The 19,603-nt window shown below is 31.5% G+C and overlaps 1 protein-coding gene across 1 annotated transcript in view; it reads left to right on the top strand.

Annotated features, from left to right (window-relative positions):
- The window catches only part of LOC115890300 (ADAMTS-like protein 3), a 1,070,176-nt gene that overhangs the window by 423,393 nt on the left and 627,180 nt on the right, over window positions 1-19,603 (top strand). Inside the window, exon 5 of the mRNA XM_030910476.1 lies at window positions 17,824-17,845. The gene's annotated coding sequence lies outside the window, so the exon portion shown is untranslated. The remainder of the gene's footprint in view (window positions 1-17,823; window positions 17,846-19,603) is intronic.

The following is a 19,603-nucleotide window of genomic DNA, read 5'->3' on the forward strand; positions in this document are numbered from 1 at the left end:
ATTCATAGCTTTTTGTTTTATTTTTATCTCTAGAATCACCCACCAAAATTAGATACATTATTTTTTTGACATCCTGTATACACAACGTGATCCTAAGTTTAGCCAAAATAATCACAGTTTTAAGCAAAAAATGATTTTAATTTGTCGGATCAAATATTTTTCCGCCTCAGTGTATTTTTTATAAGTTTATGTCTCTCGAATGATTTTACTCTGCTTAAATTTAGTATAATTTATCAAATATTACACCGGGTGGTGCATTGTCGTTGGAAACATAGGGAATCCCATGCAAATTTTGACCTGTCCAAATATTGGCTTTCCTATTAACTTTACAGAATACATTAAGTCGTAAATAGATTTTTTAAAGGTCTACTATTGCTGAATACACATGCCAAAATTGAACAATTATAGACAAGCCGATTTTAAGTAATTTAAGAAAAACTGCCGTTGTTTACTGTAAACTGCCTGTAATTTAAGAAAAACAGGTAATAATGCAAAACCAGTCAAACGTCAACATATCTTAAGTTGTCATTTTATCATTGTCAAATGTAATTTGTTAAAGTACTTACCTTTAGTGTCCTTGAAATGTATTTTTGGTAATTTAAAACTGGTACGAATGAGGCAAAAGCCTAACGTTTAGAAAATACAATTTTATTGACATTGACAAAATTATAGGATGACAACTTAACGTTTGGATTTGCCTCATTTTCCCTGTTCAGTTTTAATTTAAAAATAGAGAATCAATTTTTTTTAAATTATTTAAAATGGGCTTGTCCCAAATTGCTCAAATTTGACATGTCGTCGGTGAAACGTGATAAACTGCTAACTCCATTATTCCTAATTTTACAGGAGAGCAAAAAAAAGGTACAAAAAAATATGTACACATGTAGGAAGTATTTTGTTGCGTTAATATGATAAAGAGATAAGAATTTTATTTGCTGGGGAACAATAAAACTCAATATTTCGTGTTACGTCATTTTTTTCATTTTTTTCACGTTGAAAAAAATAAAACTGATTAGGTATTACGGAAATTTTTGTACAAGTAACTAATGGTTATTTAAACTATTTATAGCACGCCGATGAATTGCTCGTATATAGAGAATTTCGTTTTCCCCTTACCCTTTACTGATACCCCGTATTTACAGAACAGATCGACGCAGGGTCGGACTGGCCATATTATATAGATAACTATTAGGGGGAGCCCAGCCTTCGCGGGCCCCCTTTATAGGTCATTATTTATTCATTGGTTTACCTTGCATTAGGGTAGTTCCCTGATTTCTATACAGGGTGAGTCTTAAATAAGTGCAAATATGTTCAGGGCTGGTAAATCTCGAAAAAAGAAACATAATATTTTCTCTTTACCGTTTTTTCAAATAAATCCAAAACAACCGAGTTATTTCTTTTTTAAAATTTCCAATTTTTTGTTATAATTTTGAGAATCATTGGATTTTCTTTCTTGTAAATTTAATCTACTACCTATGTTACCATATTACAAAGTATGTTTTTAAACTAAAAATTAAAAAAAAATCCAATTTTTTTTTAAAATTCCAAATTTTCAAAAAAAAAAACGCGCAAAGAAACCCATAATCGTGTTGCTTGGGTCGAAATATACTACCCCTAAAATATTTGCACTTATTTAAGACTCACCCTGTATATAATAGGGAAACATTAACCAAAACGTAAGGCAAAAAAATACGCAAAAAAAATCCACACGGGCCCCTCCTTAGATTGCCACCCGGGCCCCGTTGGCCTAGTGCGACTCTGGATCGACGTACTGTCCTAAAGAAACATACGAGTAAGAATCCGTGTGTTTGCTTTAGCGTGATCGTAACGGAAGTTACGGAGATAGCAGGATTTTGGTGGCTATTTCAGATCACTAGGAGTTAGCAGATATTATTGAGTTAAAATAAAAAAAATCTTTAATGGGAAAAAATGTGTTTGCTTTCCCTACTTATAGAGTATTTTTTCTCTTTCTAATGGTATAAAAAAACTTATTAACGTAAAAAATGGAGTTAGCAGGTTATCACGTTTCACTGACGATGTGTATTCAGCATCAGCAGGCCTTTAAAAAACTACTTACGACTTAGCTGCAAAATTATCAGGAAACGCAATATCTGATGGACAGTTCAAAACTTGCATGCGATTTTCTATGCTTCCAGTGGCGATGCACCACCCAGTATAGGATGCACATTTATTTTAATTCCAAAAATACGCAGTAGTTCTATATTGGAATATTAATACCCATATTATATATATGGATACCCTATAAATATAATATATTGGATATTTGGATACCCTCTATATCGAGCAACTATGGGTAGACTCGTTGAATTTGGCACTTAATGTCACTTTTAACAACATATTTTTGTAGCTTTAGTTTTATTCTTCAGTGTTAAAATGCCGAATATTTTTATATTGTCAATCACATCGCAATAATTAATACTTTTGTGAACTTTTGAATTTTTGAAAAAAATGGTATATGGTTTTATTAGGAGCAAAATTGATACTTTGTGTTGCGAAGCTGTACGTTTTTTTAACTCCGAATAGAACATGCTATTTTTTTTTTCAAACGTCACAGATACTTTTTTAAACAATTTCAAACGTTGCATATTGTATAAAAGTATTTAAAAGTATTATCTTGTAAGTAATTATATATTGAGAGACTATGGATACAACTCGTAGAATTCGACACTTTATGTCAGCTAAAAAATATATTTTCGTACTTTTGTGCTTAGGCGTAAAAGTGATTTACTTTTATGCCTAGGCATCAAAATGACTTTCTAATAATCATATCAATCATCAATAATCACATCAATCATCAATACTATCAATCACTTCGCAAATCTTAATACCTTTGTGATGCTTCTAAAATAGTGTATTTTATGATAGATCTAAAATTCACTATAACATTTTTAGGCGATGCTGTATACAGAATATAAAAATTAAAGTGAGTGTTATTGTTTAATAACAAAAAATAAACTAATAAAATACCATTCGATCAACGATGCATCTTCTAATAATTGTTTTCCACACAAAAATCCCCATCAATCTTTTTACTCTGGATCATCGACGCTAGGCTATCGATCTATCGGGCATCATTTTGCAAATTGACGCCGACACTTAAGTTATTGGTATCGATAATGGCATTAAAACCGTCTTCGCCACACTTTAATCTTTAATTACTTGATTGAAGTGGTCTGTCGTCCATAGAAAATATACGACAAAGTCGAGGTTAAGGTTCTTTATTGACTGTTAATGGTGTCTGATTGAGAGCTCGAAAATATTTACATTGTTTGTGTGATAGTCAGTAAGGACTTTATATTAACATATATGGTTTTTAACTATAATACGGAACAAGAATAATTGAAATAGTTAGCAATAATGTGTAAGAGCATTTTAGAATTATTTGTTTGGCACTGAACGAACAAAACCACTAAAACAAATTATGGAGCGAAGAACTCTAGCAAACTGTGTCAATTTATTGACGTTTGACCATTTATTTTTTATTACTCATGCGGGGAAAGTATTATCTTTTTGCTTTCTTTTGGAGTCGAAAAGACGCTAATTGCCCACTTCACAATTGCCACACGAGTTTTCAGCAAATTTAATGTCGATTTTTCGAAATTTTCATTGGCACACGCAAATTGACAAGCAAAAAGGGCCTCGAAGTGTCAATATTAAAGAAGTTAGGGTGGCATTTAAATAAATTATTTTGTACTCGCGTTTTAATAAGCTAAAATAAAAATTAAAAGAAACAGAACATGAGTAATAATCCCGACTGGATTCCGGAAACTGATGAAAGTGATAATGATGAATATATATCGCCAGAAATTCTTGAAACACCAAATGATGAGTCTATACTACCTGAAATTCTTAAAAGAGCGATATGTAATAAAAAATAGTATGTGCAACTTACTAGTGTGTAACTTAGTAATTAAGTACTAGTTTTTATTAAAACTATAGATCAAAATAAGAAGTGTCTTAGTGTTTAATATGGAAAGAAATACTGCCATTACTCGCTGACAAGTATTTGGTACGCATCAGAAGATGGTAACGCAAGGAATTTTCTTTCATGAGCTGATTCATTTGATGTGACTGAAAAGCCCGATACGTTATGTCATCTCTCTTCCGCACTAAATACATTAAAAAATCTCATTACTTTCTTGCCTCTTTACTTTTTGGTTTTCGTTGTTAACTGAGTTTACAATTATTCTCCATTGCGTTCTATTGTGCGCTGTTTCCTCCCACTGATTCTACATGTTTATCCCCTTTAAATTTTCATGGAAAATATTCTTGTACCTTTTGAGTTGTCCAGCCGGTTTCCTCTTACCGTCTCCAAGCTCAACGTAAAGAAGATTTTTCGGCAGGCAGTTTTCTTGCGTTCTGCATACGTGACCAACTCATCATAAGTGGGATTTGGTAATCATGACGTCACACAGGTTTCGCTTCCATATAACGTAGTGGGGACTACTATTGCTCATTACACTGCAAGTTTCGTTTTTGTGCTCAAGTCATGATTGCAGAAAATCCTGTCTTTTAATTTCCAAAATGGTCTTGAAGCGCTGCTAAATCTGTGCTCAATTTCATAATCAATATTGGCCTATTCCGAAATCAAGCTGCCGAGGTAATCGAATTCCGCTACATATTCCAGTAGTTCACCGATTCTTATAGCATTGTTATGATCTTTCGGGGGAGTGCACATGATTTTAGTTTTATCGATGTTCAGCTTAATACCCAAATGCCTCGTATGCCCAGGTATATGTGTTCAACATTTCTTGTAATTGCTATAACGTTTTTGCAACTAGAGCGCAGTCATCAGCGTATTAAAGTTCTGTAATGAATTTTATACGTGTTTTTGCCCTGAGTCTTTTTATGTTGAACAGACCGCCGTCGTATCTGTATCTAATGCCCATTACTCTTTCCTGCAGTATAATAAAGCGCTGCCATGAATATGTTGAATAGAAGAGGCGCTAAGATACATCCTTGCCTATTTCCTGTATTTGTTCGAACGTGATCGCTCAGTGATCCATGATGGTGACACTCTAGACTTTTTTGTTATTATGGAGGCTTTTACACACTGTAAGAAATTTGTTGGGTACTCCGAACTATTGCATAATTGCCCAAAGTGCATCTCTGTTTACAGAGTCCAAGGCGTTTGTTAGGTCCATAAATGCAGTTTACTCTGCTACTCCTCTACTGTTTCCTGTAGGTGGCGGACGAAGAAAATGGAATCAACGGTACTGTGGTTGGTACGAAAGCCCGTTTGCAATTTAGGAGGATATTTTCTATACATATGTGGGTGCAGAAGGGTTGACATAATTTTGCAACAATTTTTCCTCCGCTAGCCAGTAGTGGAATTCTCCGGTAGTTTCCGCAATCTGATGCACTTCCTTTGTTTTTAAATATATTCACTATATTCGCGTTTGGTTGGGCCGTATACTTCTTTTATACTCTCGAAGAATTTACGATAGTCGTGATGCGCGGCATACTCTTCGCCAATCTGATTAGCTTTTGATGACCACCAGTTATCCCTTAGATTGCGCAGATTTCTTCAAAGCGTATTGTGGACTGCTTTAAAGTTGTCCACCAGCTTCGAATTGTGTGGATTTGCAGTGACCACTTGATGTGCTCAATGCTTTTGTCCTAACAAAGTCTTTATATGCGGTTGATTTTCGTTATTTTGTTAGTAAAATTAAACGAAAAAAAGTTACTATTTTTCAATAAAACTGTAGCACAAAATAAGAAGTGACTATAGTGTTTAACATGGGAAAGAAATACAAAAATATATAATAGTTAGAATTTAATCCTTTTTAAATAAATCTCATACTGATTTAATAATGAAAATTATTTCATTAATATTACTTAATTCCGATTGCTATCTTTCATATTTTTAAATCTCAAACATCTCTTTACATTAATAAAGTCTAATTAAATAAGAGGAACTCTATGTCTCTGGCAGAAGTGATATATGACGTGATATAAGTGACATTCGTACATACAACAAACAAAATAATTATACAGTTAAATTAGATTCCATTCAAACGTATATTGAACTTGAATGACTTGCACTGCAGTTGCTCTTATTTATAAACTATGCAACATACGAAGTTATTAACCTAGCGTAGTTAAGCAATAATTGCATTTTCAAAATAAGTGTAATTTTGAGAGTTTGATTTAACTTAATATAACTACAGGGAAATTCACGGTTTACTGTAGGTTAGATCTTTATGGAGAACAAGTGATAATATATTTTTGAAAATAGGAATCCGCATAAAAACACATGGCTCATTAGTGTGAGGAAGTCCAACATCGTCGACGTTGTCGAAGATATAACAAAAGGTTTATACAAATGTTGCATAGTTTATGGAAGGGCATATCCTAAAAATATTTTCTTGTATACAGAGTGTCCCAAAAAAGTTATTATAAAGTTTTAAGTTTTTTTTTAAATGCAATTTTTCTGTACAGATTTTGATATAGTACGCTATTTTTATTTCCAGCATTATGCCATTCTATTTCATATTTAATGAAACTTTGACTTTTTTCAGCTTTATTAATGCTTAGCTATATTTTCTTAAACATCAAGGATAACAAAATAAAAGCGGGAAAGGACAATTTACATTATCTTATACGGGGTAATTTTTATGACGTAGCTCAATATTTAAAATACTCCCAATATTTAAAATACTATATCTCATTTTTTTTAATGCAACGCTCTGTATATTATTTTTATTTTAGATGGAAAATTAAAAAATAAACTTTCTTTTGTATTTAAAGTATTTTAATTTTTTTATGGGCTGCGCAGATATTCGCAGTATTATATTACATATGGCTCCTTCAACAGTAAATTTTTATCAAAGCCATCTGAAATGAACTTTGTCAGTTTTATACCATTGAAAACATCATTATATAATACAAGTATCTTCAAAACCGCTAAAAATTTATGAATACTTTAAATACATAAAATGTTCAATTTTTAATTCTAATAATTCACAATCGAAAAAACAAATATACAGGGTATAGCAGTTAAAAAAATAGAAATATATCATTTTAAATATGGCGATATTGGCGACGCCATAAAAATACCCTGTAAAAGATAATGCAAATTTTTCTTGGTGAGTTTATTCCATCAGCCTTGAACTTTAGGAAAATATAGTTAAGGATTAATAAAGTTACACTCACTCTAGTTTTTAAACACTTTTCGGATATAGTGTTTATAGTTAAAGTTTTAGTAAAACAAGAAATAGCATGGCAAAACAGTAATCCTTCAAATAAAAATAGCGTACTGTATGCAGAATATTATGCTGAATCCAACTATGTACAAAATAATTGTCGGTGCAATCGACTTACTGATGCGCCTTCGTTTACTGGATTATTTGTATTTTAAATTTCGCTTTTTTTATGTAAGAATATTATATATGTTGTAAATGTACGAAATGCGATAAAACCTAGGATAAGCGCGCTAAACCTAGGATTTACCAATGAATTAACACCCTCCAAGTAACCATGCTAACCAACTCGAAATGCGGTAAAACCTTTTTAACAAATACAAAGACTCCCAAACTTATGATAGGAATTTTTTAAAATTACAATATAATTTTTTCTGGCTACTTTTAAACGGGGACACTGCAGTCGAAGAAAAATAAAATAATAATAATATTTATGAACTTTGAATAATTACAATAATAATTACAATTTTATTGGATATAAGCAAAAGGACAATAATTGTTCAGAATGATTCTGAACAATTATTTTCTAGTTCCAAAGTGTACAATCTCCAGTTTCATCATATTTACAGCAAACGAAAAAAACTTTTAATTTCAATTGAATTTAATGAATTCTTTTTTAAATTTGAAGTTTTTGTTGTGATGTTGTCATTGCTTATAAATATTTTATGACTTTTTGAGAAACAAAACATATTGTTTTGCAACATTATTTGCAAAAAAGATATGGAGATTGTACGTTATGAAAATTACTGCATATTGGGAATACTTTTACCTTTTTTCGTAATAGGTTTTCCCATCCCTAGGTCTCTCCTGTAGTTACTTTCACCTCGAACTGTTACAACCCCATTTGAATTTTTGGAATGTATCATTCTTTTAATTTTTTTTTAAGAAAAAGCAAAATGTCACTGGCCTGGCGCGGCGGCTTTATGAATTTATTTGCTTCTTCTTTCTAGTTTCTGATTTGAACATTTTCCTACTCTGATCACAGTTCCATACCATTATTAAACAGCTGACTTTCATCGGTACAAATAATGCTCACTTTGAAAATTTCATGTCTCATAATGTATTCAATTTGCATTGGAGATTGTACGTTTTGTTTTAATTGGCGAATTAGGAGTTTGTACAGTTTGGAACGATGTCATTATAGGAGAGCCAATATTTGAACAGTTCAAAATTTGCATTGGATTTCCTATGTTTCAATATACAATGCACCACCCGGTATAGTTTTATAACTGTATGGTTGTGTGGTTCAATCCACATCCCTGTCTTTCGTTTAATCCTGGTGTTTTAGGCCTGACATGGATCTAAATATATTGATGTTTTTTTTAATATGTATCAAAATTAATACATTCCTTTTTTATTTAAAAATACTTTTCCCGAATAAAATAAATAATGAGCATACGGCTGTTTTCAAACTAAAAGCACCGTACGTAATTAAATATACGCCCGGCATATTGAAATAGTTTAATTATGAATATGCGCAACGTTATCAGTAATTTCGTTCGAAATAAACGTCTCTAATTACATCACCGCGCTACTGTTTATGAATTTGCAAAATGAAATTTATAACAAGGCAAAACCGCGGCCGACGTATTTACAAACTACTAGCGGCATATAAATATCTAAACTGAATATCTTTCTGCACAATGCACGGCTCACTCTGTGTTCAGAGATTCGCCAACGATTTAATATTTACATTAGCGTGTTCATACGTGCATACGCAGATCAGATGCCTTTCATTCATTGAGGTGGAAAGGGCCCATAAATTTACCGTTGTGTTGAGCATTTATTGCTTTGTCTAATTAGGGTACATAGATTTGAGCATACACGCAACAACTCTTTGTAAAATATCACTGCAGTTATCTGCTTTTATATAAAAAGTTTCTCTGAACTGTTTCTGGACTAGTTTTTGTTTTATACTTAAATTCTTTAGATGTCGTTAAGGTCTGTGACAAATTTTACAGTTTATGTTGATTTTTGCAAAATATAGAAGGGTAAATATTCTAAAATACCCTAAAATATTTTGAAAAGTTTATAAACGAAAGTCGTTTACAAATAGCTTTGATACAGATGTCTAAAGCCATTATTTAAAAAGAAGAAATTGAGACACAAGTAAGCTGCTAGTATGACTCTATTATTATTAAATGTGTCACAAATAGACCCCTCTAACTTTGATAACATGTAACAAGTGCCTCCAAATATATTTTTTAATTAACTTGAAATTGTTTATTCCTTTTGTAATACTTCTAATATTTCTTTTCCTGGTCCCTTAAGTAATTGTCCGACCAAATTATCGCCGGTAGTGCCAGTTACGATTCTTGTTTTTATGAAACGTAAATTGTGCATGTGGTTTGTTCAAATAAACACATAGTAAGAGTCGATTGAATATCAGAAATTGAATCGTGTGATTCAATTGACTAAAAAGAATGGTACTGCCCATCACTACACCCTTGCGTTTATAAGATCAGTATTTTTAGGAATTAGATTAGTTCACACTTTTAGCCCAAAAGATATGCTATTTCATAATTCATTATTGTGTACCACTTTCAAGAGAGGTGTATAACAAACTTTCTTGTCTAAAGAAAGACTCAAACTGCTTGTTTTCAAAAACGTTGCTTACTTCTAGAAAACATTATCTCAAAAACTAATCGTAAGAATTAAATATTGCTATGAGACTCTAATAAGAAAGGAACAAACTTTTCAACCATATGCCACATAAGGACCGAATTAAAAAAATTGAGTTCATGCCTTCTATTCATGAATAACCGGCGAGTAGAAATTATCCCATTTTGGTTTATCCGTAAATGAGATCTGCGTATTATTTTTGTGTAGAAAATATTCCCCATTATATTAAAAATTGTTATATTTTAAAAAGTTCTTGATCTAGAGGTTATTGATTTACATAATTTGCAACATAAGAAAATGTTTTTAAAATAACCAAAATAGTGGAGTGCTTTAAGCCCTTATGGGATACAAACCTCGGAATTTATTTACTGCGAACGAAATTTTAAAAAACTTTTTGCATTGTATTGTTAATAAGATATATTACAAAGTTTACCCATTTAAATTCGTTGCTTTCTCTTTAGTTTTTAAATTAAACACACATACACAAATCCATACATACAAGATGGCTCTGTGTTGTCCGAAAAAGCGCTCTATCAGGATTCCTATTCGAGATTTTCACTCCAAAACTTTTACACAATATGTGTTTAATTGTAGTTCACATTTCAAAAATATTTTTATAGATATACAGGGGAGTGAGATAAGTCTAAGTCTAAGACTCCAAATATAAACTTAAATATATTCCAATATCTTCGATTTCAAAAATACCTTAATACCATAGAGTATACTGAGTGGTTTTTGAATTATGACCACGTCCATAAGGACGTCAATTGTGAATGATTCTAAACAATTATTTTCTAGTTCCAAAGTGTACAATCTCCAGTTTCATCATATTTACAGCAAACGAAAAAAACTTTTAATTTTAATTGAATTTAATGAATTCTTTTTTAAATTTTAAGTTTTTGTTGTGATGTTGTCATTGCTTATAAATATTTTATGACTTTTTGAGAAACAAAACATATTGTTTTGCAACATTATTTGCAAAAAAGATATGGAGATTGTACGTTATGAAAATTACTGCATATTGGGAATACTTTTACCTTTTTTCGTAATAGGTTTTCCCATCCCTGGGTCTCTCCTGTAGTTACTTTCACCTCGAACTGTTACAACCCCATTTGAATTTTTGGAATGTATCATTCTTTTAATTTTTTTTTTAAGAAAAAGCAAAATGTCACTGGCCTGGCGCGGCGGCTTTATGAATTTATTTGCTTCTTCTTTCTAGTTTCTGATTTGAACATTTTCCTACTCTGATCACAGTTCCATACCATTATTAAACAGCTGACTTTCATCGGTACAAATAATGCTCACTTTGAAAATTTCATGTCTCATAATGTATTCAATTTGCATTGGAGATTGTACGTTTTGTTTTAATTGGCGAATTAGGAGTTTGTACAGTTTGGAACAATGTCATTATGGAACTAAACATATGTTTTGCAAGCCAAAATACACCGGATAATGATCGTTTTGGATCGAAATAATGGTATATTTGAATTCAACTCAACGATATGCAACTATTGCGATATCTGTCTCATTTTCGTCAAGATATGGAGATTGTACACTTTGGATTGTACACTTACCCTCTCAATTATTATTCTAATCTAAATAAAAGTATCACCTATATGTGGAAAGCAATACAATTTTTATAGGTCATACTTTATAAGTTTTCTTATATAAAAAAGAGCACAATTTAAATATAAATTAATCTACGTGTTCAAGTGTATTTCCAAACAATTATCTGTAGTTTAGAACGTTTTATGTTGTAGAAAAATGCATATTTTTATGTTTTACTACTAATACTACACTTTTTATATTTTGCTATTTACTAATTAATGAACTTGCGGTTTGGCTAACACGTGTGACCAATTAATTATCTCAAATTATCCACTCTGACCCAAAACAAATCGGCCGAAACAACAAATTGACGAGAGGAAGAGCATCTCTTTATCTCACTCGCTCTTTTTGTTTACTAATTAAAATCTATTGTGGACCTTAATTGGAAAAGTTCGTGTTGACGTGCTACTTAATTGGAGTTTACTTACGCACATTTTTGCTACACTGAAAAAAAGAATCCGAAATGGCGGATGTACAGTTTGTTTAGTTAATATTAACTAGAATAGAAGTAAATTTTGATTTCTTCAAATAAATTGGGGCTTTTTAATTTTTTAAATATTGATTTGATTTTTTATTCTAAGAGATTTATTAATATATCTAAAATTACCTGAAATTCATTTTAGTGGAGTGCCTAGAGACTTTTACCTCGGAATGCAATTACTGTGAATGTATTAATGTGTAACCTGTATTGTGTTTTATAGATTAAATACTAAAATGTTTACCCATTTTTTTTTTCGTTGCTTTTAATTTTTTATTTTAGTAATTTTAGTAAATTCTTAGTTATTTCCTTCTTCATTTTTTGATTTTGATTTTGAAAGTAAATTTATTGAAATAAATGAATCTGATGTATAAGCTATACCTATTCTGCTTATATTCTAATCATTGAAATTTTTATTGAAATTGAGTTATTGGTGGCGCGTCATATACGACGCGGTTTTTGCAAGAAAAACAAAAGTTTGTATTGAAGTGAAATTTTTTGAGCTTGTGTAAATCAATTTAAGGCATTTTCTAAAATTATATATATTTCTACAGAATGACCCCCAAAAAATTTACACATGAAAGTTGTGTTTTTTGTAATGGAACGCTCTATATACTAATTAATTTTCGGATTGTGATTTGTAGATTTTGAAATACATTCACCGGCACGAAGAACGAGCCCCTTATAACTTTGATGTATTTTAAAGTGTAATATATTTTGTTTTATTGACTATTTAGTATCCCTTTTTAAATTAAAAATGAAACTCCCCCTCTGTTAATTATAGGAGGGAAAACAAAATGTTGATATTTTGGTGAAAGTTTGATTGAGCCTAACACCTTGTGGAATATGTTAAAACAGCAAGAAATTTAAAAATCATCTAATTTTATCATCTAGATACGTCCTTTCTCGATAGTTTGTTTTTTGCTTCATCTCATTAGCTTTATTTTTGTTGGAGATTTTTTGTTGCTTTTGAAGAAGACACTAACATTTTTTCGTAATTTTTACATTAAGACCATGTCTTTGTTTTTGGTCCTAGTCAACAGATCTAGTAAGTTCTGGTCCCGAAGCAGGCCCTCTTGACATAAGATTTGCTTCATTTAGTCTTCTTCTTATAGTCCGTTAGTTAATATATACCTTCCTTAGGTGCAATTCATTATACATTTGAAACGCTGGCAAACGGCGGTTTCTTAGCGATAAACTTACAGTAAGTCGATCGTCTCGATTAGAAGTTCTCATACGAAGGTGCCTGGGCGTCTAGATTGACGTCCTCATGGACGTGGTCATAATTCAAAAACCACTCAGTATACTCTATGGTATTAAGGTATTTTTGAAACCGAATATATTGGAATATATTTAAGTTTATATTTGGAGTCAGAATATATTGGAATATTCTGACTTATCTCACTCCCCTGTATATCTATAAAAATATTTTTGAAATGTGAACTACAATTAAACACATATTTTGTAAAAGTTTTGGAGTGAAAATCTCATATAGGAATCCTGATAGAGCGCTTTTTCGGACAACACAGAGCCATCTTGTATGTATGGATTTGTGTATGTGTGTTTAATTTAAAAACTAAAGAGAAAGCAACGAATTTAAATGGGTAAACTTTGTAATATATCTTATTAACAATACAATGCAAAAAGTTTTTTAAAATTTCGTTCGCAGTAAATAAATTCCGAGGTTTGTATCCCATAAGGGCTTAAAGCACTCCACTATTTTGGTTTGGTTTGGTTTGGTTTTTCTTATGTTGCAAATTATGTAAATCAATAACCTCTAGATCAAGAACTTTTTAAAATATAACAATTTTTAATATAATGGGGAATATTTCCTACACAAAAATAATACGCAGGTCCCATTTACGGATAAACCAAAATGGGATAATTTCTACTCGCCGGTTATTCATGAATAGAAGGCATGAACTCAATTTTTTTTAATTCGGTCCTTATGTGGCATATGGTTGAAAAGTTTGTTCCTTTCTTATTAGAGTCTCATAGCCAATATTTAATTCTTACGATTAGTTTTTGAGATAATGTTTTCTAGAAGTAAGCAACGTTTTTGAAAACAAGCAGTTTGAGTCTTTCTTTAGACAAGAAAGTTTGTTATACACCTCTCTTGAAAGTGGTACACAATAATGAATTATGAAATAGCATATCTTCTTGGGCTAAAAGTGTGAACTAATCTAATTCCTAAAAATACTGATCTTATAAACGCAAGGGTGTAGTGATGGGCAGTACCATTCTTTTTAGTCAATTGAATCACACGATTCAATTTCTGATATTCAATCGACTCTTACTATGTGTTTATTTGAACAAACCACATGCACAATTTACGTTTCATAAAAACAAGAATCGTAACTGGCACTACCGGCGATAATTTGGTCGGACAATTACTTAAGGGACCAGGAAAAGAAATATTAGAAGTATTACAAAAGGAATAAACAATTTCAAGTTAATTAAAAAATATATTTGGAGGCACTTGTTACATGTTATCAAAGTTAGAGGGGTCTATTTGTGACACATTTAATAATAATAGAGTCATACTAGCAGCTTACTTGTGTCTCAATTTCTTCTTTTTAAATAATGGCTTTAGACATCTGTATCAAAGCTGTTTGTAAACAACGACTTTCGTTTATAAACTTTTCAAAATATTTTAGGGTATTTTAGAATATTTACCCTTCTATATTTTGCAAAAATCAACATAAACTGTAAAATTTGTCACAGACCTTAACGACAACTAAAGAATTTAAGTATAAAACAAAAACTAGTCCAGAAACAGTTCAGAGAAACTTTTTATATAAAAGCAGATAACTGCAGTGATATTTTACAAAGAGTTGTTGCGTGTATGCTCAAATCTATGTACCCTAATTAGACAAAGCAATAAATGCTCAAAACAACGGTAAATTTATGGGCCCTTTCCACCTCAATGAATGAAAGGCATCTGATCTGCGTATGCACGTATGAACACGCTAATGTAAATATTAAATCGTTGGCGAATCTCTGAACACAGAGTGAGCCGTGCATTGTGCAGAAAGATATTCAGTTTAGATATTTATATGCCGCTAGTAGTTTGTAAATACGTCGGCCGCGGTTTTGCCTTGTTATAAATTTCATTTTGCAAATTCATAAACAGTAGCGCGGTGATGTAATTAGATACGTTTATTTCGAACGAAATTACTGATAACGTTGCGCACATTCATAATTAAACTATTTCAATATGCCGGGCGTATATTTAATTACGTACGGTGCTTTTAGTTTGAAAACAGCCGTATGCTCATTATTTATTTTATTCGGGAAAAGTATTTTTAAATAAAAAAGGAATGTATTAATTTTGATACATATATTAACAAAAACATAAACATATTTAGATCCATTTCAGGTCTAGAACAACAGGATTAGCATGAACGACAGGAATGTGGATTGAACTACACAGCTATACAGTTAGAAAACTATAGAGAGATTCTTAATGGAATATAGTGATGTGTTCTAAGTAATCGTTAATCGTTATTTCTAAGTAATTATAACAGTTACTTTACGAGGACTCGAAGTAAAGCTTTTGAATTTAGGACCTTTGCGCTGGTACTAATCGTAATCTCATTAACAAAGATGGAAGGGTTAAAATATTAAATTTGTTAAAATAGTCCTTACATCTCTGTAGGGCGCTATACCTGCCAGAGACCGTATACACCTCTTCCGAGTAATGAAGATATCCCGAGAAAGAGTTGACCAACCCCAAAAAGAGATGTACGAAGAGCAGAATTCCAGAAATTATGGGGCTCAATCGAACGATAGCTGATGACATAATGACATAAATTTCATTTTGCAAATTCATAAACAGTAGCGCGGTGATGTAATTAGATACGTTTATTTCGACGAAATTACTGATAACGTTGCGCACATTCATAATTAAACTATTTCAATATGCCGGGCGTATATTTAATTACATACGGTGCTTTTAGTTTGTAAACAGCCGTATGATCATTATTTATTTTATTCAGGAAAAGTATTTTTAAATAAAAAAGGAATGTATTAATTTAGATACATATTAAAAAAAACATCAACATATTTAGATCCATGTTAGGCCTAAAACACCAGGATTAGCACGAACGACAGGGATGTGGATTGAACCACACAACCATACAGTTATAAAACTATACCGGGTGATGCATCGTCGATTGAAACATAGGAAATCCAATGCAAATTTTAAACTGTCCAAATATTGGCTCTCCTAATATATTAATAAATATTAGGTTTTTAAGGGCCTGCCTATGCTGAATACACATGCCAAATTTGAAAAATTTTAGACAAGCCAATTTTAAGTAATTTAAGAAAAACTGCATCTATTTTTAAATTAAAACTGAACAAGTAACAATGCAAAACCAATCAAATGTCAACATACCTTAAGTTGTCAAGGTGATATTTATCCCTTTTTTATACTGAGTCTGTCAATTTTCATTCTCATGGACAAAGGCAGCATATTAAGAAATTTAGGAAGCAAAAATAGTATGTTTGTTTGTAAATGGGATTTATTGAAGAAGTGTGACTGTAAATCATATTTTTTTAGAGCGAGTATTATAATGATGGTCTAGACCTTTAAAGTTATGTTTAATTTTTTTATAGAAAAATAAGCTTGCATTTAGAAACAGTCCTCTAAAATTGAAAACGTTAAATTCAGAATAAAGGTGTCAATTGTAGGATAGAGATAGGATAGAGAATTGTAGGTTCAGAATTTTGTTTTAGCATATATTTAAAATTCGCATTGCATTATCATTGAGACCTCCCCAGGTTACTAGACAATACCTTAAAATTGACTCGAGTAATGAGTTGTATACTATTTTTATTTTATTTTCATCCAAAATGTTTCATAGGTGATACAATTTATAATACAAGTTTTTTTGAGGTTTCAATAGCATGTTCATTTCATTGATCGATGTGCAACTCTAAATATTAGTTTTATCAGATTTCTGAATATAGGGACAGGCGCAGTTATTATCTAATAAATTACACGATATGGGGGGTCATGAATCTTAATACAATTTTTTGTGGTTAATCGGCAGTTGTTAAAGAAAATATTAACGTTGTTTTTATTATTGTTGATATTATTGTTGATATTTAATATGTTTAGACTTATTTTTTTATCACTTATCCAACTATGAATTAATTTAAGAATCTGTTCTGCTTTTAAGAATGCACCTTCCCAACTAATCGTCCGTAAATGTCACTGAAGTATTGTCGGCGTAGCAAATAACCGAACCATTCTTTACTGAGGTCCCCAATTCATTTATATAAACTAAAAACAAAATAGGTCCTAGAATTCCCTTGAGAGAGTCCGTTGAGGAGCTCCAGAACTTTCCTACAACAAGACTATTTCCATTACTTAAGGTATCGTTATAACGCACTTTCTGTTTTCGATTTTCCCTAAATAGAACTTAATAAATTCTAGAACGTAACCTCTTATCCCTACACTTTTCCCTAACCAATCTTAGCAACTTATTTAAGATTCAAGCTTTATTTAAGATTATATTGTTTTCATTATTTATAGGTGCTTTATACTCTTATCTTGATAAATATGAAAACTATCACAATAAAACTAATTAATTAATTTAGTAACTTAAATTAACTTTGTTACGATAAAATCATAATTTATCTGTTGCTTTATTAATCGTCATTCTCAGTTTTATCGTATCTAATTCCATTTTCGCTTAGAGTGTAGTATTATTAGTTAGTATTTTAAATGACGTATTTTTGTTTGCATGAAAATTGCAGGAGAAACCCAATTATGATAATTATCTATGTTTCTTCTGTTATGATCAAGTGGGCGAAATGAAATAATTGGTGTATTTTTCAAGATAACGTCATGACAGCTAAATTTATTAATTTTTATTGTTATAGGTTACGACGACTGAAGCGATTGGTAAGTATATTATTTAAATATTTTATACAGTGGTCTCTTAAATATGTATTTTAAGTTGGTGTGGCGAAAACAAACTTATGTTTTATTTACCATTTTTTACTTAAATTGTTAATAACCGGGTTATTTAACTTTGAAAATTAAATAACAATAATACTGGAATTTTAACGGTAACAAGCCTCAACTTATTAAACAGCCTGGATTGTGAGTTGTATCATGGACAATAAAATATACACTTAACTAAAGGCATTTAATATATATGTTAGTTCACGAATATCGATGCTAGTTAGATTCTAATAATGCCTAAAATAAAAATTGGCTAATTATACCGATACAATCGAAAAAACGGCGTCAGAGATAGCTTGGAAATGATGATTGCTGTCATTTCTTATGTAGAATGAATGAGTGGAAGGGGGGTTAATCACCGCGACCTTAAAGATCTATATTGTGTCCCTCTTTCTTAAGTTATAACTCATCTCATCATTCAGTCTATAACTCATTCGATAACTCATGATACATGGGGATCTACCTGTTGTAGGAGAAACAGTGTGTTTCCCATTCTTCTCTGACAACAGATGTTCATCCTCCGAAGAGTAAACATCTACGTCCGCAAAGGGCATATACCTACCCTCCACGGTTGGGGTTTGACTCTCCGTACCCTTCACAGTCGAGAACCTTTCTCCGGCTGGGGTACTCGTGAGATGGAGGCTGGAGGATCTATCTCAATTTTCTTCACCTCTTTAATTTGGTCTCTCATTAGACCTGATACCGGTCTTGTCCCGAACCTATAATTGAGGATATCTCTCTTTTTCTATTGCCTTCTTGGATTTGAGGTCAATTCCTATTGTGAGAACCTGGCCATGGCATGAAAAAGCTATAAATTTATTCAACACATTTAACATATTTGACTATGGCTCCCATTAGTAATTTTTGCTTTTATCACAAGAATCAGCTGCTATTCTTTAATTTTTATTACTTTAAATGTCAAATTTTACAGATACCCGAGAGCAGGACGCGAAATTTTCTAATTTTCTGATGTCAGTTTTAGTAAAATCAAAGCAGAAATTATTGCCAAAGCCAAATTTTACTTTCAATCAAAATTTTCAGTCAATAAATTAAAAAAATCCATTTGATGCGGACCTATTTGTGACACTGTATGTATCATATTATCATGTAAGTCTAAAAATATTTAAATCGGGTTAATATTTTGAAACCGCCTCACCGCGCGATATCACCACTGTCATTTCCCATCCCTTCTTATAATCGTCCCTAGCCCTTCCATAGCGATAGGCGGGAGAGAAACAGTTGTCCTGAATTATAGGGGAGGCGTGTGTCTCAAACTAATTAAATCCGCAATCAAAGCGACATCTAACGGCATTATGCATCGGAATGGAAGCGCGGTAATGGAAATTTGGGGCGGTGCATGAGCGGCGGCGAACTACTTACAGACGCGAAAGGAACTTACACCAGATTTACGTCATATTTTACTTAGTTATTTAACTTTATTACATTACAACCCATTATAATTATTAATTATAATGGGTTGTCCAAGAAAGATTAAAGATTATATTACCGAATATAAATATGTATAAAAGATAGACTGATTTATTTTGACTCACCATATACAGATCAAATGTAAACAAACCCTTATTTATTTACGATTAGATGAAGAATATTACCACTGACTAATGTAATCCTTTTTTTTAAGTTTTGACGACGTTGTTATACGACACGGAGTATTGTAGCCAACTGAATGGGTTT

This window comes from Sitophilus oryzae, unplaced genomic scaffold (genome assembly GCF_002938485.1).
Source record: "Sitophilus oryzae breed Bouriz unplaced genomic scaffold, Soryzae_2.0 scaffold_860_pilon_pilon, whole genome shotgun sequence".
NCBI lineage: Eukaryota > Metazoa > Arthropoda > Insecta > Coleoptera > Curculionidae > Sitophilus > Sitophilus oryzae.